At 35.8% G+C, this 23,660-nt stretch overlaps 1 pseudogene; it reads right to left on the bottom strand.

The window, feature by feature from the left end:
* Positions 1 to 4,674: 4,674 nt before the first annotated feature.
* The window catches only part of LOC117023224 (cysteine and glycine-rich protein 2-like), a 32,835-nt pseudogene continuing 13,849 nt past the window's right edge, over positions 4,675 to 23,660 (bottom strand).

The raw sequence follows: 23,660 nt of genomic DNA, 5'->3' as shown, positions 1-23,660 counted from the left end.
ATACACTATTTACAACACATCGCTTCTTGAAAAACATTTCCATAAGCTTCTATGATACCTACTTTTCTAGTTTTCCATCTTTGTCTCTTACTCTTTGTTAGTTTACTCTTGGGACTTTTGCCTTGCTTATTATTTTCACATTAGTTTTTCACTAGGTTCTGTTCTTAATCTTATTCTCTACTCACTACACACAGTCTAAGATGTCTCAAAATCTCCATCATTTTAAATTCCTTTAGGAATACCAATGATTTTCAGTTTCTATTTTTAATGTAGATATCTTTTTACTTTCAGAGGATATATATAACTGATTACTGTAATTTTCAGTGAGATGGTGATAACACTTTATTCCTTAATCCTTTTCCATTTCTTGTATTCCTTATATTTAATCATGTTTTGAAATTCATTCTTGAGTTTGCCTCTGTATTTCTGCCATCTATCTGTCATAATTCTTGTGTTCTTTATTATAAATTCTACATCCTGAAATTTTGTAATGCACTCCATTTTTATGGCCACTACCATAGTTCATACCAAGATTATATATCATTTTAATTATTTTTATAGCTCTCAGACAAGTCTCCCTGATTCAAATATGGCTTCCTTCCAAGTTACACTCTATGATGGAGGAAGAGGGATATTTATAAAACTCAAATGACCTTTTAGCATCACATACTTAAGATTTTCATAGTTTTCTATTATTCCTAGATGAGACCAACTTCCTCGGCGTATGACATGAGCAATTTCACAGAATCCTGCTCTTAGAAGGCCCCATACCTGGTTTAATACTCTGCTCTACTATCTTGAATTTCTTAATACTTTTTGAACAAGAAGCCCCATATTCTCATTTTGCACTGGGCCCCACAAATTATAGAGCCCATCCTGTTCTTAGATAAAATTTTCATATTTTAATATAGCTTATAAAATGTTCATAACTAGGTCCCTTTCTTTCCTCTGTACCTTCAACCACTCATACTCTCTTTCTGTCTGAAACCACACACACATATACATACACATAGTTACATGCACGCACACACATGCACATGGACCACTCAAATATTTGCACTCTTATTTCCGACATTTCTAACCCTTTATTGAACTACTATTCATTCTGTAGATCTCTGTTTCAACATTACTTCCTCTGAGACGGCTTGCCACACACCATTGCATAGCTAGCTTGTTATCACTGCTTCTCTCATATGGCATTTATTTCCCTCTATGGTAACTATTATTTGCTTTATTGTAGCTTCCAGGGGATAATAAGATCCATGCCACTGTTTACTACTTTATCCATAGTGTGTTATACAATTCCTATAGAATTCTATGGACATAATACTTAATTGTGAATAGTTAATGAACAGTATTTTCTTTTTTACTTTTTTTCAGTAGAAATAAACATGTAAATGTTAGAACTGTCTACTTAATATGGACCTGTGCCAGCAAATAACTTATAGTCATATTTTTATTGATCAGAATCGCACATTTAGCAAAACTCAGAGAGACACTAGCATCGTGAGCTTTATTTCTGCAAGTACTGCACGAAAAGGGAATATTTTTCAAATCAGAATGCAAGTGTTTAAAATTATAGCATTCATCATTGATTCCTCACTTTTTTTGGCTTTTATAAGGATGGTGTTTTAGTTATTCAAATATTATTATTATTTTGAGAAAGCAAGTCTATTGCCAGCTAAACTGTATGATGAAGACCAAAGGAAGTGGAAAAGTGAAGGTCAATTTTCCTGTCTTACTATGATTTTCAAAACCACTCTTATTTGTTCTACGTAAATAAAAGACAATAGGAGACATGGTATCAGCATAAAAGCCTAGAGGAGAGATAGCCTAAGATTCTTTTTTATGGTGGGGGGAGTAAATCAAATAGCAGCATGGTACACAATGCTAGAACGGCACTAAAATATGAATTTATGCAAATATCCAAAGTGGATCAGGGTGAGAAATACTTCACCGCATAATCTTTTCCAATGACTGTTCTCATCAAATTCTTCAGAGGTTTTGGCAGTAGGAAGGACCCGAACTGGCTGCAGAATTACCACATTATCAGGACTTTAGTGTCATCATGCTCTGAATGACGATCCTCATCCTCACGGAGCAATGTTTATGAAGAATCCACCATGCTCAAGACGCTGAAGGAACTGCAATAGGTAAGAATCAATATGGTAATCTTGACTTGATTAACTTATAATTTTAAACTTTTATTTTAAATGGTATTAAGGAAGAGCGCAGGATCCCTTTCCTTGTTATAGAAATGAAAACATGATTTTGCTTTCTTACAACTTCTCATTTAGCTCTGCAAAGTAGTTTTGCCATATGTCTATCTAGCTCCATTAACTAAGAGCATTTCACATATTTTAAAGAAGTGAGCAGGGAAATTTAGATAAAAACTTACAGACACTATGATCTCTAGTGAAATTAATGCAAAATAATAAAACCAATTGCAACATAATGCAGATAGAAGCCCAAGAAAATCATGGATCACATGACTAGCAGCCCGGAAGAAAGAATCTGTATGCTGGGCACAGATATGGCACCAGCAGAAAAGACATGTTCTCTCGAGCAATATTGTATTGTATAACCTTATTTGGGTACAGCTTGGGAGTGGGGGGCATTGCCAGTCAGATCCAGATAGTGTTCATTAGAGAAGCAATGACAAGTGATAACAGAGACTCGTTTTTCCCTTCCAAGAACTATCTGCTAAAGCAGAATTGTCAGTTAGCCTTTGGGAATCTTTGCCCATGTGCAGATGTCACTATTCTCTTGCTGCATAATCAGATCTGTCATTAACACCTCCACAGTCATCTTCTATATTCGGGCAGAGAAGAAAATATTTCCCTCATAGGGGGAATCTAAGTATTTTGCTAAGCCATAGTCAAAAATAAAATGGGAATCGTTTCTGGGATCTCATTGATGCTTTATATGATCCAGTGTGAAAATGTACATTCCCCCTCAATGTTATGACAAGGTTTTCAATTTGTCTGAATATATCCCTGCCTTAGAAAATGGAAGGCTAATTAGCCAGGCAATAGATCTTTCCTCGCCCTATGCTCACTTTGAACGTTTATTTTCAAAGCTGTTTTACCCTTGACTATGAAAGCTCACCTTTTCTGAATGTTTTTCCTCAAAGTATTTTTTTTTTTTAAAAGAAGAAACAAATTGTCTCAAAAGCCTATTGATTCTTCAATCATGCTCTGGTTTTGCAAGTTAGAGATTGAGTAGTTAATTAACTAATGGTTGGAGGGTTGATTTCCTATTCTCAAGAGCAAGGATAGTGTGTTATGCATATTAGTAATAAATAACTTAGAAATTATTAGACATAGAATAGGCACTCTGGATATACAGAGCCTAAAAATTGTATAACCATGGCATATTGTGATAAAAGTGACACAGTTTTGATTCCCTCGACGACCATAGCAATGGTTGCAAATGCCTGGTCCTTCTATTCGGTATACTATAGGACTGCACTCATACCCTCATTGGCATTATGTATGTTCAGATGATTTGCTTCCGACTATGAAATGTGGACAGAGGTGTTCTGTCACCTTTCTAATGGAAGCCTGAAGAACCAGTGCATGGTGTGTTGCATGTCCTTCCTTATTAACTGCCATAGTAATCCTGAAAGATAAGTTACATCCTTGGCCAGACTCGAGGGCCTGTAATTAACAGAATCTCTTGTCAACACACATCAGACGTATGATATGGATGACAAAATAAACATTTAATATTTTCAGCCACGAGATTTGGGGATTATTTGTTACTTTAGTATAACGTAGTGATCCTGACTTACATGAAGTGAGATCAAAACCCAGTCTCAAAGAATGAATGGAAATTAATTAGAAGAGTAGAAGGGGAAGAATGTTCTAAACAAAGGTGTATACAAGCAAAGGGAGAGACACATTTCAAAGTCCATCACTGGAGGAGAAAACACAAAATTAGTAGTATGGGTTTGATAAAATCAGCAGAAAATCTCTCCTCAAAGAGTCCGTTTTTAAACACATATTGAAGACAATGAGCAGAATTCGTAGAGTTTTTGAGGGAATGGGAGATGCAGGAAATGTCAAGCATTTACTGGAAAGAATCAGATTCTACTTTTCCTACCATCCCTGCTCCTTTCCATAACCCCTGGCAATCACAGTCAGTGAGGGTTCCTCAAACCCGGTTTTTGACCTCTTAGGAAATCTGCATTTTTCTTTTGGTATTTTGAATAGCCTACATGTATTTTTAAAAGTGTGTGTGGGGGAATTAAGCCCAATAAAATTTGCAGATGCTAAGAAGCCTTATTGAAACTAATGGTTTGGTCTCGATTGCAAAACAATGCAAATAAGGTTGAAACTTAATGGGACAGAAGGTATAGCATATTATATTTATTTTATTTTAATTTAAAATCTGTTGAAATAATGTATTCAAATAGTAAATGTTGCATAGGGAATTGTTTTTTCAAGCTGGTTTTATTTGAAATGTAAAAAAAAAAAAAAAAAAAAAAGTGGTTCTTAAAAATGTTGATGAATACAGCAAAAGGATACAGTGCTCTCTTCCCATCAGTCAGCCAGCCCATCCAAGGACAAGGTAATATGCGGTCATCAAGTCCTGGTAGAATCTCACAGTTTAGTGTTAGATTACCTGTGCCCAGATTGTGTAGCTATTCTCAGTGCATTATCTGCTCAGGGTTTACACCTTTACTGAGCAGTGAACAAGGGCTCCTGCACCTTGGCCATAACCAAGCCCTTCAGATCCAAGTTCTTTGTACAGTATCCTTTGCAATAGAGTTCACCTTCTTTATTGGAGTTGTTGATTCAAGACTCTTCCCTGACTTGACACATCGGACACTGTTTTTGTGCCAGCGCTCTCCAGCTCTCATGATCTTCTCGGCAGTTTATCTGGAAACATCACATCTGGAACACTTCTCAGTGTCTTCGTATTTCTGAGCAGATTAAGAAGTGTTTGGATTTGTTGCGAGGTTGAATACTCTCTGGCTTGACACCTAGCCTCTTACCACCGTCCACTTTGAGCATGCAGGTGCCTCAGGTAACCATTGCCTTTTGGCCCAAACTTCTTTCCATAGCAGTTCTCTTACTTGTGAATGGTCACTGCGTGCTATCTAAAATTTTCCTGCAAATCATGCACAAAAAGCAGCAGCGGCAGAAGCTTCTCCCATCACACTGCACTTCTTCTACATGGGACACCATGCTCACACATGCCGGATGCTGTTTCCATCTCCCCAGACCTGCAATTCGAGTTTGAGGTAGGACAACGCACCGTGGATGGAGCTAAAGGTGGAGGGTTTACATGGCAAGTCAGGGAAATTTTTACAAGTTTGAATGTATGGACACATATTTCATGTAATGAAACTTTTAGAATTGCTCTCAAAACATTCTCTGACATAATCTTTATATTTTATCCTAATCTATATTATTTCAACAGTGATTAATTTATACGTTTAATTGCTGAGTATTGGTCCTTAAAATAGCACTGATTATTTTCAAATTCACTGTTATTTGAAATTATCCTCCATATGAACCATATTTATGTCTTCATACGATGAATGTTCAAGTATTTTTCTTAGACCCTTAAAACATAATAACTGCATTGGGTAAAAGAAAATTCAAACAACATGTGCAAACTAATTTGATAAACAAACTTCAAAATAACAGTCAAATTTCATTGACTATTTTGTTGTTCTATAGTCAGTATGGAAATAAATGGACTATAAATAATCAGGCTTGTGGAATATAAATCTAAACTTGTCAGACTTAGCTAGTTAGAAACTGTTTATTTGGTATGAAAGACAGGCAAAAATGTTTCCTCGTCACTTTTAAGTTGCTGAACATTTCTATATATGCATATTCCCTGGGGATATTGGAAATAGAAATCCCTCCCACCCCGAATTAAGTACAAGGTTGTCCAGAAGCATAAACACAAGGGGTAAAATTTTACCTTTAGCTATGTTAATGCAAATCCGGTCACAGTCATGAATATATTATTTTTGTTCTTCTGGATCTGAGATTGCTATATCAGAAATGGAATTTTAGCCCATTTATCCTGTGGATATAGCACATTACATATGTACCAGAGAGCACATCATTTTCGTTCCTTTTTTCTGGTATTACAAAATACAGCCGGTGGTTCATTTTCGTACAGAATCTGAGAACTCTCATCAACCCCAAAATAGTTATAGCACCAACAGGCTATCTTTTCAATGTAAACCACAGCGCTGCTTGAGGCTACTGACCCTGACAGGCTCCCTCTCTAGGGTTATCAGATCAAACAAGATGACTGAATTGATCTTACTGAGCTTATTGAGCTTAGTGAACCTCTGGCTAATTCCATGAAGCAACCTTACGTCCCTTGAAATTGCTGAGTTGTTTTATTCAGTCTTCATCATATTGGAAAGGCATGTTAGGATTGTATAAATAAAGTTCAATTTACCAGACTTTACCCAGAACCCTTTATAGATGGATATATTTCCCATAAATACGTATTTGGATGTTCGGTGTACTGTGTGTGTGTGTGTGTGTGTGTGTGTGTGTGTGTGTGTGTGTGTGTATGTGCGCGCACACACAGAGGAGGACAGGAGTTTGTGGTCCTCAGATATCATGTATTATATTATTGCATTATTTTGTTTTCTTTATCCACTCAAAATGCAGAAGCCATAGATAACAACTAAACACAAAGTCAGGCAAGAAAACGTAATGTATTTGTGGAAACACACCAAGAAAATGTGAAACTATGTCTTTATTAATAATTTAGCTTCTATTCATATTGCTGATATATATACCAAAAGTATTGTTTTTCCTGTCACTTATCTTACTTGTTTTCATGAACTCCCAATATAACTATAGATGGGGCCTGTTGGGAAAGTGAGAAGTCTTGTATGTACGCAATAGACAATCTATAAACGGCAATCTATTTTACTTGTCTAGGACTTGATCTTAAAGGAAAGAGATTATGAATCATAATGATCAAAGTGCTGTGTCCCGGTACATAAACATAGCTAATGTTTACTGAGTAATTAGATAGGCCACACAAAATCCAAGTGTTTTACATGAATTGTTTCATTTCATCCTCTCAACAACCTGGTGAGATATGCACTGTTACTGCCTATTATTTGCAGATGAGGAAAGTAAGTCTTGGAGAGCTTAAGCCATTACTTTTTTTTTCTTCAATTTTTAAAATAAACTTTAATTTTAGTAGAACTTAGATTTACAGTAAAAATGAAGATAATAAAGAATTCTCATATACCATGTACCTTTTCTCTACTATTTATTTATTTTTAAAATTTACCTCTTTTTATTTTTTTATTTTCTTGAGAAATACTGGGGGACAGTGTGTTTCTCCAGGGCCCATCAGCTCCAAGTCATTGTCCTTCAATCTAGTTATGGAGGGCGCAGCTCAGCTCCAAGTCCAATCACAGTTTTCAATCTTAGTTGCAGGGGACACAGCCCACCATCCCATGTGGGAATTGAACCCGCAACCTTGTTTAAGAGCTCACGCTCTAACCAACTGAGCCATCCGCCGCCCCTCCAGAAGCTCAGTGGCAGCTCATTGTCTTCAATCTTGTTGTGGAGGGCGCAGCTCACTGGCCCTTGTGGGAATTGAACCGGCAACCCTGTTGTGCAGAGCTCCCTTTTCTATTATTAATATACTTTTTCTATTGTTAAGATCTTACATTATTATGTACATTTGTTAAATTAATTACTCAATATCGATCCATTATTATTAACTAAAGTCCATACTTTATATTTTTTTAGTTTTTACAAATGTCCTTTTTTGATTAAATTTATTAAGGTGACATTGGTTAGTAAAATTATATAGATCTGAAGTGTATATTCTATAATATATCATCTATATATTGCATTACTACCTAACTTGTGTTCTTTTTTTCAGATTTATTGATAAATAATTGACATCACGGTATAAATTTAAGGTGTACAGCATGATAGTTTGATTTACATATATTGTGAAATGATTACACATTTGGTTTAGTTAACGTCCGTCATCTCACATAGATAAAATGAAAAGAAAAAATATTTCTCTTTGTGATGCATAACTTGTGTTCTTAAATAACATGCTGTAACAATGTGGGGTTTCCCCCATTGTGAGAGTACCCTGAATTGCAAGACTAAATTTATGTAATTATCCATGTGAAATTCAAGCAAAGCCTTTATTTTGTCTTTAACACCTAACCATACATACAATTGAACACTGGATAGATTCTTAGTGTGGTTGTTAACACTTCTAGAATGAAGATGATGCGTTGATCAAAAGATAAACAAGGAATGCCGTGGAGAGATTTTGAAAGAGGACTGACAGTATTTCCTAGGTTTATCACTATCCTGCACTTGAAACATCAGATAATAGAGTGTTTAAAGAATCAGAGCTAATAGGTCAGTCATGTCTTTACATAAGGTACTCTTATTCTTTTCAGATACAAATTAGCCCAATCATATTGACCATCACACACTGTGTGTAGAGTTGGGTAATGATCTCCATCAAATAATGAGTGCAGAGGGTACACTTCACTCCCGGTGCCTTCTGTTCCAGCTGTTTCTACTTATCTTAATTTTTGTAATTGGGTTATAATTGGGCTGTGAATGAGACTTAACATGGGAATTGGAGCTTTTCAACAAAAGGGTTTACTTCTTTCATTGTTTTGTGGTTCTTAACGTTCAAAGGCCAATTTCTCGCTACATGTTAATTAAAAAAAAATATTACAAAGTGTTTAAGACAAGCTTATGGCATATAAAGAATAATCTATTTATATCTCCACAGATCAGACAATTTGGCTGCAAAAAAAGCCCTGTTGCAGACAAATTCTTCAATTTGTAAGGGCATGAGACAATGTTTATTTAGAAATTATTACAATATCTCATATCTGTTTCTGACATCATCTCCAAGCCTGACTTCACTTACTAAAATGAAAGCTATCAGCTGGGCAAAGTTTGAATTAGAATGGTAAAAGTGAAGTCTAAGCCCTTGCTATTCAAAATATAATCCTTGGATCAGCATCTCCTGGCAGCATGTTGCACATACAGAATCTCAGACCTGGTTTATTTTGATCCTATTAAAACAGAATCTGCATTTTAACAAGATCTCCAAGTCATTTATAGGCATATTAAAGTTTGAGAATTCCTGTTAAATACTAATTATAGCAACAAATCAAAGGCAATTCCAAATTAAAAAAAAAATAATTCTTTGTCTCTTCATGCATCTGATTAATTAAGAAAATGTGAAATCTCAACTAGGTAACGTTGTCTAATGACAATAGATTTAAAATTTTAATAACTTCACTACTTCAGATTAAAAAATAGGTTAAAAGATTTAAAAAGTATTATGTAAGAAAAGCACAGAGTCAGAGTTGAGTTGGAAAGTGTTATTATGGTGGTTCTTCAGGCTGTTCTCTAAAGAAGCTAGACAGTCCAATTTTCTTATCCTCCATGAGTCAGTGGTGCTGTAAATTTGAAGACTGATGTAAGGGTGTAGAGTAAGTGGAAAGTATTTCATTCCACCCATAATTTTTCTCACTATGTTGTCTCATTCATTTTAATAATCATAAACCTCTTATTTATTCAGTTCACTTTACCCAATTAAGTGTACTTTATCATTTAAAAGAAATTAATCAATCATATGTATATGTTAATTAAAGTTTGTTGGGGTGACAATTGTTAGTAAAGTTACATAGATTTCAGGTGTACACAGAATGTACACCTGTAATATATCATCTATATATCACATTCTGTGTTCACCATCCAGAGTCAGTTCTCTTTCCATCACCATATATTGGATCCTCTTTACTCTCATCTCCCACCCTCCCACCCCCCTTACCCTCTGGTAACCGCTAAACTATTGTCTGTGTCTATGAGTTTTTGTTTCTTCATTTGTTTGTCTTGTTCTTTGTTATTTTCAGTTGTATATACCACATATCAGTGAAATCATATAGTTCTCAACTTTTCTGTCTGACTTATTTCACTCTGCATAATAATCTCAATATCCATCCATGTTGTCGCAAATGGTACTATTTCATCTTTTCTTACTGCTGAATAGTATTCCATGTATATATACCACAACTTTATCTAATAATGTATAGAAGGACACTTTGGTTGTTTTCATGTCTTGGCCACCGTAAATAAAGCTGCAGTGAACATTGGAGCACATATATCTTTACGAATAAATGTTTTCAGAGTTTTTTGGTTGATACCCAGGAGAGGGATTGCTGGGTCATATGGTAATTCTATTCGTAATTTTTTGAGGAACCTCCACACTGCCTTCCATAGCGGCTGCACCAATCTGCATTCCCACCAACAGTGTATGAGGGTTCCTTTTTCTCCACAGCCTCTAAACACTTGTTATTATTTGTCTTGTTGATGATAGCCATTCTAGCTGGTGTGAGGTTATATCTCATTGTGGTTTTTATTTGCATTTCTCTGATGATTAGTGATGTTGAACTTTTTTCCATATGTCTATTGGCCATTTGTATGTCTTCTTTGGAGAAATGTCTATTCAGGTCCTCTGACAATTTTTTAATTGGATTGCTTGTTTTTTTTGTTGTTGTTGAGTTGTAGGAGTTCCTTATCTATTTTGGATATTTTTAAAAATCTTGTTCCAAAGGAACAGATTCCTGAAGATGGCCGTGCAACTATTTATCCGAATGTCATCTGTTGCTAAGCATTGATGTCGAGGTGACTTAGGTGAGATATTTGCAGTTGTTCTATGAGAAGCATGACACAGTTGTGAAGTTTCTCATCCTGTCAGTGGTCATTTTGTTCTCCTCTTTGGTGTACTTTGATTTGAAAATGTTATCCCATAAGTTTCATCTTTATTTGCATTATTGAACTACCCAGTTTCTGGCTGAGAAGGGGTTTCATAATTTCTGTAACTGGTTTGATGGCCAGGACTGGTACTATTTGGAACCAGTCATTGGAGGGACAATTTACCCAGGCTTAATGATTATGTCTGGTGCAATTTAACATGCACTTCATTTTATCCATGTTATAATCAACATTCAGAATGTCCGTATGTCCCTGGCCTTTCTTTTCTCTTCCTTCACTATCTTCATCAAGTGTTACTCTTTAAGGAGCTCAAGAATGCAGGGTCTGGGCTCCCTGCTGCTTCTGTAATTGCCATAGCACCTGAATATATCTCCTGATCTGTGGATGTATTCTGGGATAATGAAGGGATGGCTGTCGTTTGCATTCTGCTCACCTACTACATGTTGATTAAGGCAGCAAACATTGATTCTGTGTATTGCTCGCCAAGTACACCCTTCTGTTGCAGGATGCTAGGCAATGCGTCCACCCAGAGAAGGGTTTCAACCAGTGGGTTCTTGGCACCACACAGGATAATTCAAGCACCAGTCAAAATGAAAGTAAAGCAAGGGTACATTTATGCAAGCAGAGGAGCCCATTCTAGCTGGTGTTTAAGCCTGTTATAGGTGTCCCTTTAATTAGGGGCTGTACATTCAAATGCATAAGAGGACTATTCAGGGGTTTTCTGGGAAAGGCACAGATTTCTTTTTTTTTTATTAAAATTTATTGGGGTGACATTGGTCAACAAAACTACATAGGTTTTAAGTGTACAATTCTATAATACATCATCTGTATATTGCATTATGTGTTCAGGACCCAGAATCAGTTCTCCTTCCATCACCATATATTTGATCTCTTTTAGCCTTTCTACTATCCCCTTCTCCCCTTACCCTCTGATAACCACTAAACTGTTGTCTATGTCTATGAGTTTTTGTTTCTTTATTTGTCTGTCTTACTCCTTTGTTGTCTTCAGTTTTATATCCCACATATGAGTGGAGTCATATGGTTCTCGACATTTTCTGTCTGACTTATTTCACTTAGCATAATAATCTCAAGACCCATCAGGAGGAGATTTCTTGGAAGGGCTCCATCGGCCTTTTGTGTCCTTTTATGGTCTTTCCGTTTCTGACAATGGTGGCATGGGCTGCGTCTTCTAGCATGCTAATGTACTGTTCTGAGTGTATAATGAGTCTTAGGGTCACTGCTAGGTGAAATCCATTGCCACGTTGGTTTCAGTAGTCGCAGCCAGTCCTATAACAGCTCCCGGACTACTAACCATCCATCTCTCCTTAAGGTCTATGGATAAGATTCAGAAGGGTGGAGATTTCTTGTCCTATAGCCTGTCCTGCTTCCGAAACCTGCTTTTTATCTACCTTACTTCCTTGTTCACATGGTCTCTTCATTGGAAGAAGTATATATTCTTGATCAACTCAATCCCTTTCATGTACTCATGTAGGTGTTCACAGGATATTTCTCCTAGAGGATGCATCTCTGTGGCATTCTGTACTGTTTACTGCCTGAGCACCATTTTTTGGATGAGGATCTCCTTTGAGTTTGCATCTCATCTTATCATCAGAGAACATGGCAACCTTTGTGGTCTTTGCTCCTTGCTAGCTCTGTGCCTTTGTAGATTACCTGTGTAGCAAGTTGAATCCCTAGCAATTTGAAGCTCTTTTGTAGAGTTTCCCTCCCTGGTAGCTTTGTCCTTCATACTGTGGGAACTCTCTTTGTGCTGACTCTGGATGGGTTGTTTCTACTCTTTGATGGATCTATTGTAAGCTAAGAACCGCATCCACATTCTTGGTGCTAGCATCAGCCAATAATCTGGCCCTCACACTATTTAATGTCACTTGCAATTATAAACCCTAAATAACACAGGTATACAAATGTCTTCATTGTCTCTCTGATGCTTTACTTCCTTAAAAGGATTTTGGAAAATGTGAGAAAAAAATAAGATTAAATTTAAATCTATGTGGTGAGTGTATGGATGTTTGGCATAGTCTGTTTACTTTATTGAAATTTGAATTGTGTCACAATAATAATATTTTAAAATATGATTTTGTTTTGGTCAAATAGTTTTAACAATTAAAAATGGAGAAAAATGCAAAACTTCTATGAACAACGTTGTCAAGCTTTTTTAGCTTGCTATGCTATTGCTGACTTCAGCAGAGGAACCCCAGGAAAGTTTAAATTTTGTGTCAAGAAACGTATTTCTGTGGTTTCTTCTGTCTGAATTCTCTTGTCCCCCCAAAACACAGATCTTTGTCCCAATGTTACCAGAATAAAAGGGCTCTTGGTTTCATCACAGGCAAGAATTCAAGCATGTACTGAATTGAGCCACACAAATAAAGCCAAACAAGTAGTGTATTTATTAAAGGAAAGAAAAAGAGTATACTCCCAAAATACTGCGAGTGGGCAGGCCAGGAGGAGAGCCACTGCCCCAAAAAACAAACAGGCTTAGGATTTTATTCGAATGCGGGTGCAAGATATTCAAGACTTAGGGGTGGAGTTGCAGGTCTTCCTCACTGACCACTCCTTCCCATTGGGAAGAGGGATTTTTGTCCTTATTCGGCCCTTTTCAGAACTGTCATGATGACACAGGGGTTGGAGATTTTCCCCTGCCTGCAGTGTTAATATAATAGTATTAAAATCCATTACAGTTACTTGTAGCTGCAGCTTTTCTTAAGAATGATCTCACCTCCTCCTTCCCTTCTTCCTGCCCTCTCCCCACAGCCCTGTTCTTTCTGTGTACAGTAGCACCTACTGACCAGATATTTTATTAATTGAAACCTTCTCAGAAAACACCTTTCCTACTCAATAACTAATAATTTCCTACCCCAATTCTCCCCATTTCTCTTCTGTACTTTACTTTTCTCTACAATAATTAATAACATTTTCTTTTATGTCTGTATTTTTAATTGAATGGCTCTTACCATTAAAACATAGGTTCCATAAGGACACTGTATATCCAGTATCTATAACAGTGCATGCCACATAGTAAGTACTAAATAAATATTTGTTGAATGGATAAATGAACAATAAAATAGACTATCAGATAATGTGTCTTTACCCCCTTAGCATGTCTTGGTGTGTGAGGTTTGAGATTAATATTTATTGGAAATCCTGTGAGGCCCTTGAAGGTTCTCTTTCCTTGACATCTGTCGCTCTGCAGCTTCTTGACATCTGGATTAAGACCTATGAATCCATAGATGGTTCAAATACAGAGGAGCTTCTATTAAGATTTACAACCAACAGGGATAGATATTGTGAATTACCACAGTGATCCAAGATAATTTAACCCTGGGTAGAGCAGACACATGTCAGTGTAGGAGCTCTTATTCGTAGGATTCTTTATGCTTCTTAGCCACTTCAGTGTGAGTTAGCCAAAAGAAATCGGGGCTCTTTCGTAAAGATCTACAGCACCCAGGAGAAGGGCACATAAATTTGATGTTCTTTCCCATTCTCAGTGGCGAGAACTAATAACAGTAACTGGGAAGAAAAAGAAATGGTAAACACTTAAAACACAGAGGAAAGAGTAAACTGGACTCAGATAGCCCAGAGAAAGAGAAACAGAATTGCAATAAATGTCAACTTTATAATGCCACATTTCTGATTCCTTTTCGTAGTTGGAGTTGCATCTTTTAGATGTAAGGAAGATGTCTCTACTGAATGAGTGAAGTGAATGCTATCTATGATGTATAATGAGGTGCTTTCAATTAAGAATGATACTTCACCCATTTATTCCAACTTGTTTTAAATCACAAGATGAGAAGTATGTCAGGTCAGTCACCTGCCCAAGAAAATACACCAATGAAATATTATCATGTGATGATGTAGATATTATAAAATGATGAGGAGGATATTTTAATTCAACTAACAAATGAAAGTGGAAAAGTGAAAGACAACTGTTTATATTACCAGTTATATTTTTCACAATCTTAGAGTAAAAATATATTTTCTTTTCAGTTTTTGGCCAAGTAACACAATGGACTCTCCATGACCCAGAAAAGCCTGCCATGTTAAGCACATTTCTTTCTCTGTCAGGTTGAGATCAAGAACAAATACGGCCTCCATTAAAAAAAAAAAATTTGGGTTACAGTTTCTATTCAATAATATTTATATTAGTTTCAGGTGTACAGTATAGCGGTTAGACATTTACATATTTTACGGAGTGATGTCCCAATTAGTCTAGTACACAGTTGGCACTATACGTAGTTATCGCAACATTATTGTCTATATTCTCTATGCTGTACTTTACATCCCCATGACTATTTAGTAACTACCGATTTGTATTTCTTGATCTCTTTACCTTTTTCATCCATCTACTCAACCCCACGTCCCTTCTGGCAACCATCAGTTTGTTCTCTGTATCTATGACTCTGTTTTGTTTCTTCATTTATTTTGTTCTTTTTCCACATATAAGTGAGATTATATGGTATTTGTCTTTCTCTGCCTGACCTCATTACCTAGCATAATACCCTCTAGGTTCATCAAGGCTGTCATAAATTGTAAGATTTCATTCTTTTTTATGGCCAAGTAATATTCCATTATATATATACACCACCGCTTCTTTATCCAATTGTCTATTGATGGGCACTTGGTTTGCTTCCATATCTTGGCTATTGTAAATAGTGCTGCCATGGACATAGGAGTCCATATCTTTTTGAATTAGTGGTTTGGATTTCTTCAGATGAATGCCGAGAAGTGGAATTCCTGGTCATGAGGTAGTTCTGTTTTTAGTTTTTGAGAAACCTCCAAACTGTTTTCCATAATGGCTGCACGAATTCCCAATTCCACCAAGAGTGTGAGTTTCCTTTTCTCCTCATCCTCATCAACACTTGATTTTTCATTTATTGATAAATGCCATTCTGACAGGTTTGTGGTTTTAATTTGCACTTCTCTGATGATTAGTGGCATTGAACATCTTTTCATATATCTTTTGACCATCTATATGTCCTTTGGAGAAATGTGTTTTCAGGTTCTCTGCCCATTTTTTTTTAAAGGGATTGTTTGTTGTTTTGGTGTTGAGTTGCATGAGTTCTTTATAAATTTTGGAAATTAACCCCTCATCAGATGTATCATTGGCGAATATTTCTCCCATTTAATAGACTGTCTTTTCATTTTGTGGCTGGTTTTCTTTGCTGTGCAAAAAACATTTTAGTTTGATGTAGTCCCATTTGTTTATTTTCCTTTGCCTGAAATGACATGTTCCCCCCCAAAAAATTACGAAGACCAATATCAGAGCGTATACTGCTTATATTTTCTTCCAGTAGTTTATGTTTTCAGGCCTTAAATTTAAGTCTTCAATCCATTTTGAATGTATTCTTGTATGTGGTGTAAGATGGTGGCCCACTTTTGTTTTCTGCACGTATCTTGTCCAGTTTCCCCAACACTGTTTATTGAATAGACTTTCTTTTTCCCTCTGTATATCCTTGCCTCTTTTGTCATAGATTAAATAACCATGTAGTCATGGGTTTATTTTGAGGCTCTCTATTCTGTTCCATTGATCTATGTGTCTGCTTCTATGCCAGTACCATGATGTTTTGATTACTATAGCCTTGTAGTATAGTTTGATATCAAATATTGTGATCCCTTCAATTTTGTTCTTCTCGCTTAACATTGCTGTGGTAATTCAGGGTGTTTTGTGATTCCGTATGAATTTTCAGATTATTTGTTTTAGTTTTGTAAAAAATGCCATTGATATTTTGATAGGGATTGTATTAAATATATAGACTGCTTTGGGTAATATGGACATTTTAATGACATTAATTTTTCCTATCTGAGAGCACAATATAAGCTTCCATTTATTTGTATCTTCAAATTCTTTCTTCATTGTCTTATAGTTTTCTGAGTACAAGACTTTTACATCCTTGATTAAATTTATTCCTAAGTATCAGATATATATATTATAATTTATATAATATATAATATATATAATATATATATAATATAATATATATATAATATAATACATATATAATATATATATTATATATAATATATATAATATATACAATATATTATATTATATATATTATATTATTATATATAATATATATATATTATATATAATATATAAAATATATATGTTATATATATTATATATAATATATGTATATACTATATATATTATATATATATTATATTATAATATATATTATATATATTATATATTATATATTATATATATTATATATTATATTATATATATTATATATATATTATATATATTATATATAATATAATATATATAATTTAATATATATTTATATATTATAATATATATAATTTATATATCTTTGGTTTTGGAATCGGTACTGGTGGCTTTGTAAAATGTGCTTGAGAGCCTTCCCTCCTCTTGATTTTGTGGAATTGTTTGAGAAGAATAGGTGCTAATTCTTCTTTGAATGCTTGGTAATATTCACCTGTGAAGCTATCTGTCCAGGACTTTTGTTTTTTGAGAGTTTTTTGATTAGTGATTTGATTTTGTTAGTAGTAATTGGTGGTTCAGATTTTATGTTTCTTCTTGATTCAGTCTTAGAAGATTGCGTGTTTGAAGAATTTCTCCTATTTCTTCCAGATTTTCCAATTTGTTGGCATATAATTGTTCATAATATTTTCTTATAATCTTTTGTATTATTTTGGTGTCAGTTGTTACTTGTCCTCTTTCATTTAAAATTTTATTTGTTTGGGCCCTCTTTTTTTCATGATGAGCCTTATTAAAAGTGTATCAATTTTTTTATCTTTTCAAAGAAACAGTTCTTGGTTTCTTTGATCTTTTGTATTGTTTTTTTAGTCTTTATTTCATTTATTTCTGCTCTCATCTTTTTTATTTCCTTCCACCCATTTTAGGCTTTGTTTGCTGTTCTGTTGCTAATTCCTTTAAATGTAAGTTTAGGCTGTTTATTCGAAATTTTTCTTATTTCTTGAGGTATGCCTATATTGCTATGAATTTTCATCTTAAGACTGCTTTCACGGTGTCCCATAGATTTGGGGGAGTTGTGTTTTCATTTGTCTCAAGCTATCTTTTGATTTCTTCCTTGATCTCGTTGTTGACCATTCATTATTTAACAATGTGTTATTTAGTCTCCGTGTGTGTGTATATAACTGATTTCTAGTTTCATACCGTGTGGTCAGAGAAGACACTTGATATTATTTTAATCTTCTCAAATTTATTGAAACCTGTTTTGTGGCCTTACATGTGATCTAGCTTGGAAAATGTTATATGTGCATTTGAAAAGAATGTATACCTGGTGTTTTGGAGTGAAACGTTCTAAAAATAGCAACTAAACCCATATGGTCTAGTGTGTCATTTAAGGCTGCTCTTTCCTTGTTGATTTTCCATCTGGAAGATTTGTCCACTGGTATTAACGGGGTGTTCAAGTCCCCTCTTATGATTGTATTATTGTCAATCTCTGCCTTTATGTCGGTGAATCCTTGCTTTATATGTTTAGGTGATCCTATGTTGGATGCATAAATGTTTACAAGGGTTATATCTTTTTGTTGGATTGATCCCTTTGTCATTATATAATGTCCCTCTTTGTCTCTCATTATAGCCTTTGTTTTAAAGTCTATTTTGTGTGATATAAGTATTGTGGACTTAGGATTTTTTTCATTTTTATTTGATGAAATATATTTTCCATCCTGTTACTTTCAGTCTATGTGTGTCTTTTGACCTGAAGTTGGCCTCTTGTAGACAGCATATGCATGGTTCTTGTTTCCTTATCCATTGAGCTATCCTATGCCTTTTGATTGGAACATTTAATCCATTAATGTGATTTAAGAAAGATACACAGTTATTTCCATTTTATTATTTACATTTATGTTATCCCCTCCCCTTTCTTAAACAGGTCCCTTTAACGTTTCTTGTAATATTGGTTTGGTTGTGATGAACTCCTTTAGCTATTTCTTGTCTGGGGAGCTATTTATCTCTTCTTTAATTTTAAATGATAGCCTTGTTGGGTAGAGGAGTCTTGGTTGTAGGTCCATGTTTTTCATCTCTTTGACTATTTTGTGCCAATCCTTTCTTGACTGCAAAGTTTTTGTTGAGAAATCAGAAGACAGTCTTATGGGAGCTCTCTCATAAGTAACTAGTTGCATTTATCGTGCTGCTTTTAGGATTCTCTCTTTAACTTTTGCCATTTTAATTATGATGTATCTTAGCATGGGTCTGTTTTGGTTTATCTTGTTTAGGACTCTGTGTTTCTGGATTTTGTATGTGTATTTCCTTTGCCAGGTTAGGAACATTTTCCATCTTTATTTCTTCAAATATGTTTTCAGTCTTATGCTTTCTCACTTCTCCTTCTGGTACCCCATATGATACGAATGTTGTTATGCTTGATGTTGTCCCAGCGGTTTCTCAAACCATCCTCATTTTTTAAATTCTCTTTTCTTTTTGTGTTCCAATTGGGTGTTTTCTGCTACCTTATCTTCCAAATTGCTGTTTTGATTCTCTGCTTTATCTAGTCTTCTGGTGATTCCTCTAGTGCATTCTTCATTTCAGTTATTGTAGTCTTCATTTCTGAATATTCTTTTTCATGGTTTCTATGTCCATTTTTATTCTTGCTATCTTTTGTTGAAGTTCTCACTAAGTTCCTTGAGCATCCTTATAACCATTGTTTTGAATTTTGTATCTGGCATGTTAGTTGTGTGCATTTCATTTAATTGTTTTTCTGGAGTTTTCTCCTGTTCTTCCATTTGGGACATATTTCTTTGTTTCCTCACTTTGGCTGCTGGTCTGTGTTTGTTTCTATGTATTAGGTACATCTACTGTGTCTCCCAGTCTTGGTTGGGTGGTCTTATTTACTAGTTGCCCTGTGGGGGCCCAACAGCATAGCTTCCCTGGTCATCTGTGCTGAGTGCTCCAGGAATGTCCCTTGTGTATGTTGTGTGTGATCTCCTGTTGTAGTTGAGCCTTGGTTTCTGTTGGCATATTTGTGGGTGGGATTGACCCTTAGTCTGACTAGCTGTGGGGTTTGGCTTATGGGCTGCTGTGTGGTGGGCTTACCATGTGGAGTGGGATTTGCCCCAGTGGCCTCTGGTGTCTGCTAAGACTGCCCTTTGCATGTGCCACTTGTGCTAATTGGGTGGTGATCTGATGTACTCTGAAGGCTTCCTTTCTGTATGTTGGTTTGAGGGTCTCTTGGGAGGGACTTCATTGCAGGCCCAGGCTAGCCATTGCTAGTGACTGGCCTGGAACTACCTAGTAGGAGCTGCAAAGTGATCCTTGGTTGTTTGTTTCCTGTGCTCGATTTGGAGGAGAGTGGGAGAGGCCACCCTGTGAATTGAGCATGGCTGCCACCAGTACCCAGCCTGGGTTAGTTCCACAAAAATCCCAAGGCACCCTGAGGCCTGCTGCCACCTGCCAGCTTCTCATAAGTGTCAGCCACTGACAGATCCTCATGTAGTAGGCATGTTGGGTGAGGCAGGGTCTTAGGGAGTCACCAGGGTGGGGTGAGCAGTGTTCATCAGGTTAATGTAGATTCTGGTTTGTGACAGTGCTGAGCCTGGAGCTATTCAGCAAAAGTCTCAGGGCACACTGAGGCCAGCCGTTGCATGCCTGGGGCCCATGAACCCAAGATAATTGTTCAAGAACAGTGCTATGTGGGTAGGGCTGGATGCTGGTCAAGAAATTGCCTATAGCATTGCAAGAATTGGGTGGGGCAGCGTTCCAAGGTGTCACCAGGGAGTGAGAAAAGCTCAAATCTCAATCAAATTCAGATTTTACCCTGTGGTGGAGGGTCAACATAGGAAAGATGGTGCCTGCCTGACAGCTACACAGGAGGACAATTCTATATAGGGAAAATGGCAACTGTCGTTTCAGTCCTCTCTCTGAAACCACACAACTCAGTCTCCACCTGTATATATCTCTGATGCCCCCCAAGCCGCTATCCCTCCTTTAGAGCTCATGGTGAGTGCCTGTGAGCAAATGAGTCTGTACATGGGCTCTTTAAGAGTACGTCTTGGTTTCCCACAGCCCAGATAGTTGGAAACCCCACTGTTTTTCACAGCCAGATATTGTGGGGCTCCTGTTTATGCCACTGATACTCCAGGCTGGGTTTCCTGGAATGGAATTGGGGTCCCTCACTCTTCCAGAAGGGACCTTCACAACTAAGATATTCCTCCTGATTCTCAACTGCCATACACACAGGTGTGGGGGTCAATTTGTTTTGTGTCTTCATCCCTCCTATCAGTCTCCACATGGCTTCTTCTTTATATCCTTAGTTATAGGACTTCTGTTAAGCTCAGAGTTCAGATGATTCTCCAGCTTGGTTGCTCTATAATTTACTTGTAATTTTAATGTGGTCATGGGAGGAGGCAAGAACACTTTATGTACTCCACCATCTTGGATCCCTCTGGAGTCAAGTCTCCAGTTTTTAAAATGAAGGAACAAATGACTTTATGTTGGAAGCATATGCTGTTATGTGGAATAAGGCAATGAAAAATGAAGAAGTAAGAAGGCATGGATAGGATCTGGAAAGATACTATCTCTACTTGTTATAAATAATTACTATACAGATCATTCATTTACCATTAGCAAATATTTAGCTTCCTTGATACCATGATTCTACCTGTGATTTTTTTCTCTTTTATAAGACTAAGAATCCAACTAGGCAAACAAGTTCCAAAATGTGCAGTTCCCTCCCCCCTTCTCCACACACACACACACACACACACACACACACACACACACAAGTATTGTCTACTTACTAAGTTCCTATATGCACAATATACTCTTTTAGACTATAAACTCTACTGAGGCAAAATTGGATGCTGTTGTAAACTGAGATTCTCACTATTGTTTATGCCCCAATGAAAACTATCCTTGTGTTTTAATGATAACTCATATTCTATCCTTAGTAAATAATTTTTGGAATTTATGAGATTGTTTCCCATTTTGACATGAATGCACTTGGGGAAATTACTAAAAGACAGATCTTTTATTGGGCTTTTACAATTTTGCATAAATTAGTTTCTTCTTTCCGGTCCCTCTCCCTCGTCTTCACCCTATTTCTTTCTCTTCTCTTTTCTTCTTCTCCTTATGTCTTCTTTCCTCTTTCATCTTCTTTGTCCATGTCTGAAATTTCTATGTGATCTTAATGTTCTCAAAAAGAATGGAAAAAGCACAAAGGCCCTCACTGTCTCTGAAAATGTTTATCATTCTGGCCAAAAGAATCATGAATGCATAAACTGTTTCATTCTAGTCAAGCGTAAAATAGCAGACATCTTTTAAGAGGTTGTGTATTTCATTAGAAGACTATCTAATTAAATATCTGTCAATTGATGGATTCTAATTCCAGCTTTCTCAACAATAAACTTGAGAGAACTGATTATTGTTTCTGTCTTTTTGTTTTCTTTTCAATGAAACTAAGAGACCACCAGTTGCATGTAAGATAGAGTTATCTTACAGCTTCAATTGGTCAGCTCTGTACTTATATCCAGGAATGCCTTGAAGTCTGGTACTGACATTTGGCCAAGATAAGAATGAGATATGGTAGTTATTGATAAAGTACAGCTTACACTTTGAAACTCCCTTACAGATGCCCACTGCCAAATGGTCTCCATTGTTTACAGATGGATCAATAGTTTATATTTGGTTCGACCTGGTTCAACCTATATAGCCTGGCCTTAGCTACATAATCAGTAAGGTGATAAAAGTTCCACTATAACCTTTTGACTGGCAACCCTGAAAACAAGATGCCTTACATATGTCTTATTGATTTATGATCCGAGGACAAAGAACATCCTCTTCAACTGAGAAATGAACATAGGGCTGCACCTAGAAGTGTCAGACGCTCTATTATGGTACGTTACTTTTTTTTCCTGCTGTATTGTACCCTTTACTTTGATTAAAACTTTATGTCAACACACCTTGTGGAGGCTTGCGAGTCCTATCAATTGTTGGGCCTTTTGTAACTGATACACTTGACCCTTTTTAGATATAATTGAAAAATCAATTTAGATAATATATTATTACTTTGATTTCCTTCTTCTTCACACTAACTCTGACTAAACATATTTGCAAAATGGAGCACAAAGAATTACTAAAGGATTTGTTTTTATCTCCAAAACCATGAAGCATATGGACTATTTTAGAGAAATGTCTGATTATAAATTATGAGGGTACATAATTTCCCAAGTAATGTGGGGAAAAAAGGGCAGTGGGAAGTGGTGTTTGACATCTATTTTGATTCAGCATAACAGATTTTTTGGCTGTAATACATTGAGTCTGTTGATGCTTAGTGTCATATCATTCTTTCCTAAAAATCTGCAAATAAGACATTTTTAAATGAATTAGTCAGTAAGTGTTCCCAGTTTACATATAATAATTCAAGTTCACATTTTAGGGAGAGTGAAATTAAGAGTCTGTAAGTGCCTCTTTGGCATTGCTTCACTAAAATTTTAAAAATTAAGTTTAAGAAAAAGTACCACTTACTTAAGGCAGACTTATTTAGTTTATAGTTATTTTATAGTCATTGTTATTAAAGCATTTTAAAATAATGCTTTATTTTGTTTATTTTCCACTGTGTCCAAAATAATTATTATTAGATAATTATTTCCATAATTATAGAAAACTTTTCCATAAAAGCCATGATAATTTCTGAAGGATGCATGTTAATGTCTGAAAGCGTCAATATTATTCATAAAATGAATATTAAAACATAATCTTGTATTTATGATTATCTTGAATAAAATGAAACATTATGACTTTCATGCGAATCATCAAACTTCACTTTAATTAAAAAACATACATATATAAAATACATTATACCACACACACACACACACACACACACACACACACACTCGTGAGTGCACGAACACACATATATTTGTTTTCTGTGTCATATT

Source organism: Rhinolophus ferrumequinum, chromosome 6, assembly GCF_004115265.2.
Source record: "Rhinolophus ferrumequinum isolate MPI-CBG mRhiFer1 chromosome 6, mRhiFer1_v1.p, whole genome shotgun sequence".
Lineage (NCBI taxonomy): Eukaryota > Metazoa > Chordata > Mammalia > Chiroptera > Rhinolophidae > Rhinolophus > Rhinolophus ferrumequinum.
The sequence above is the reverse complement of the archived record's forward strand: the minus strand, read 5'-3'. Positions and strand labels throughout refer to the sequence as shown.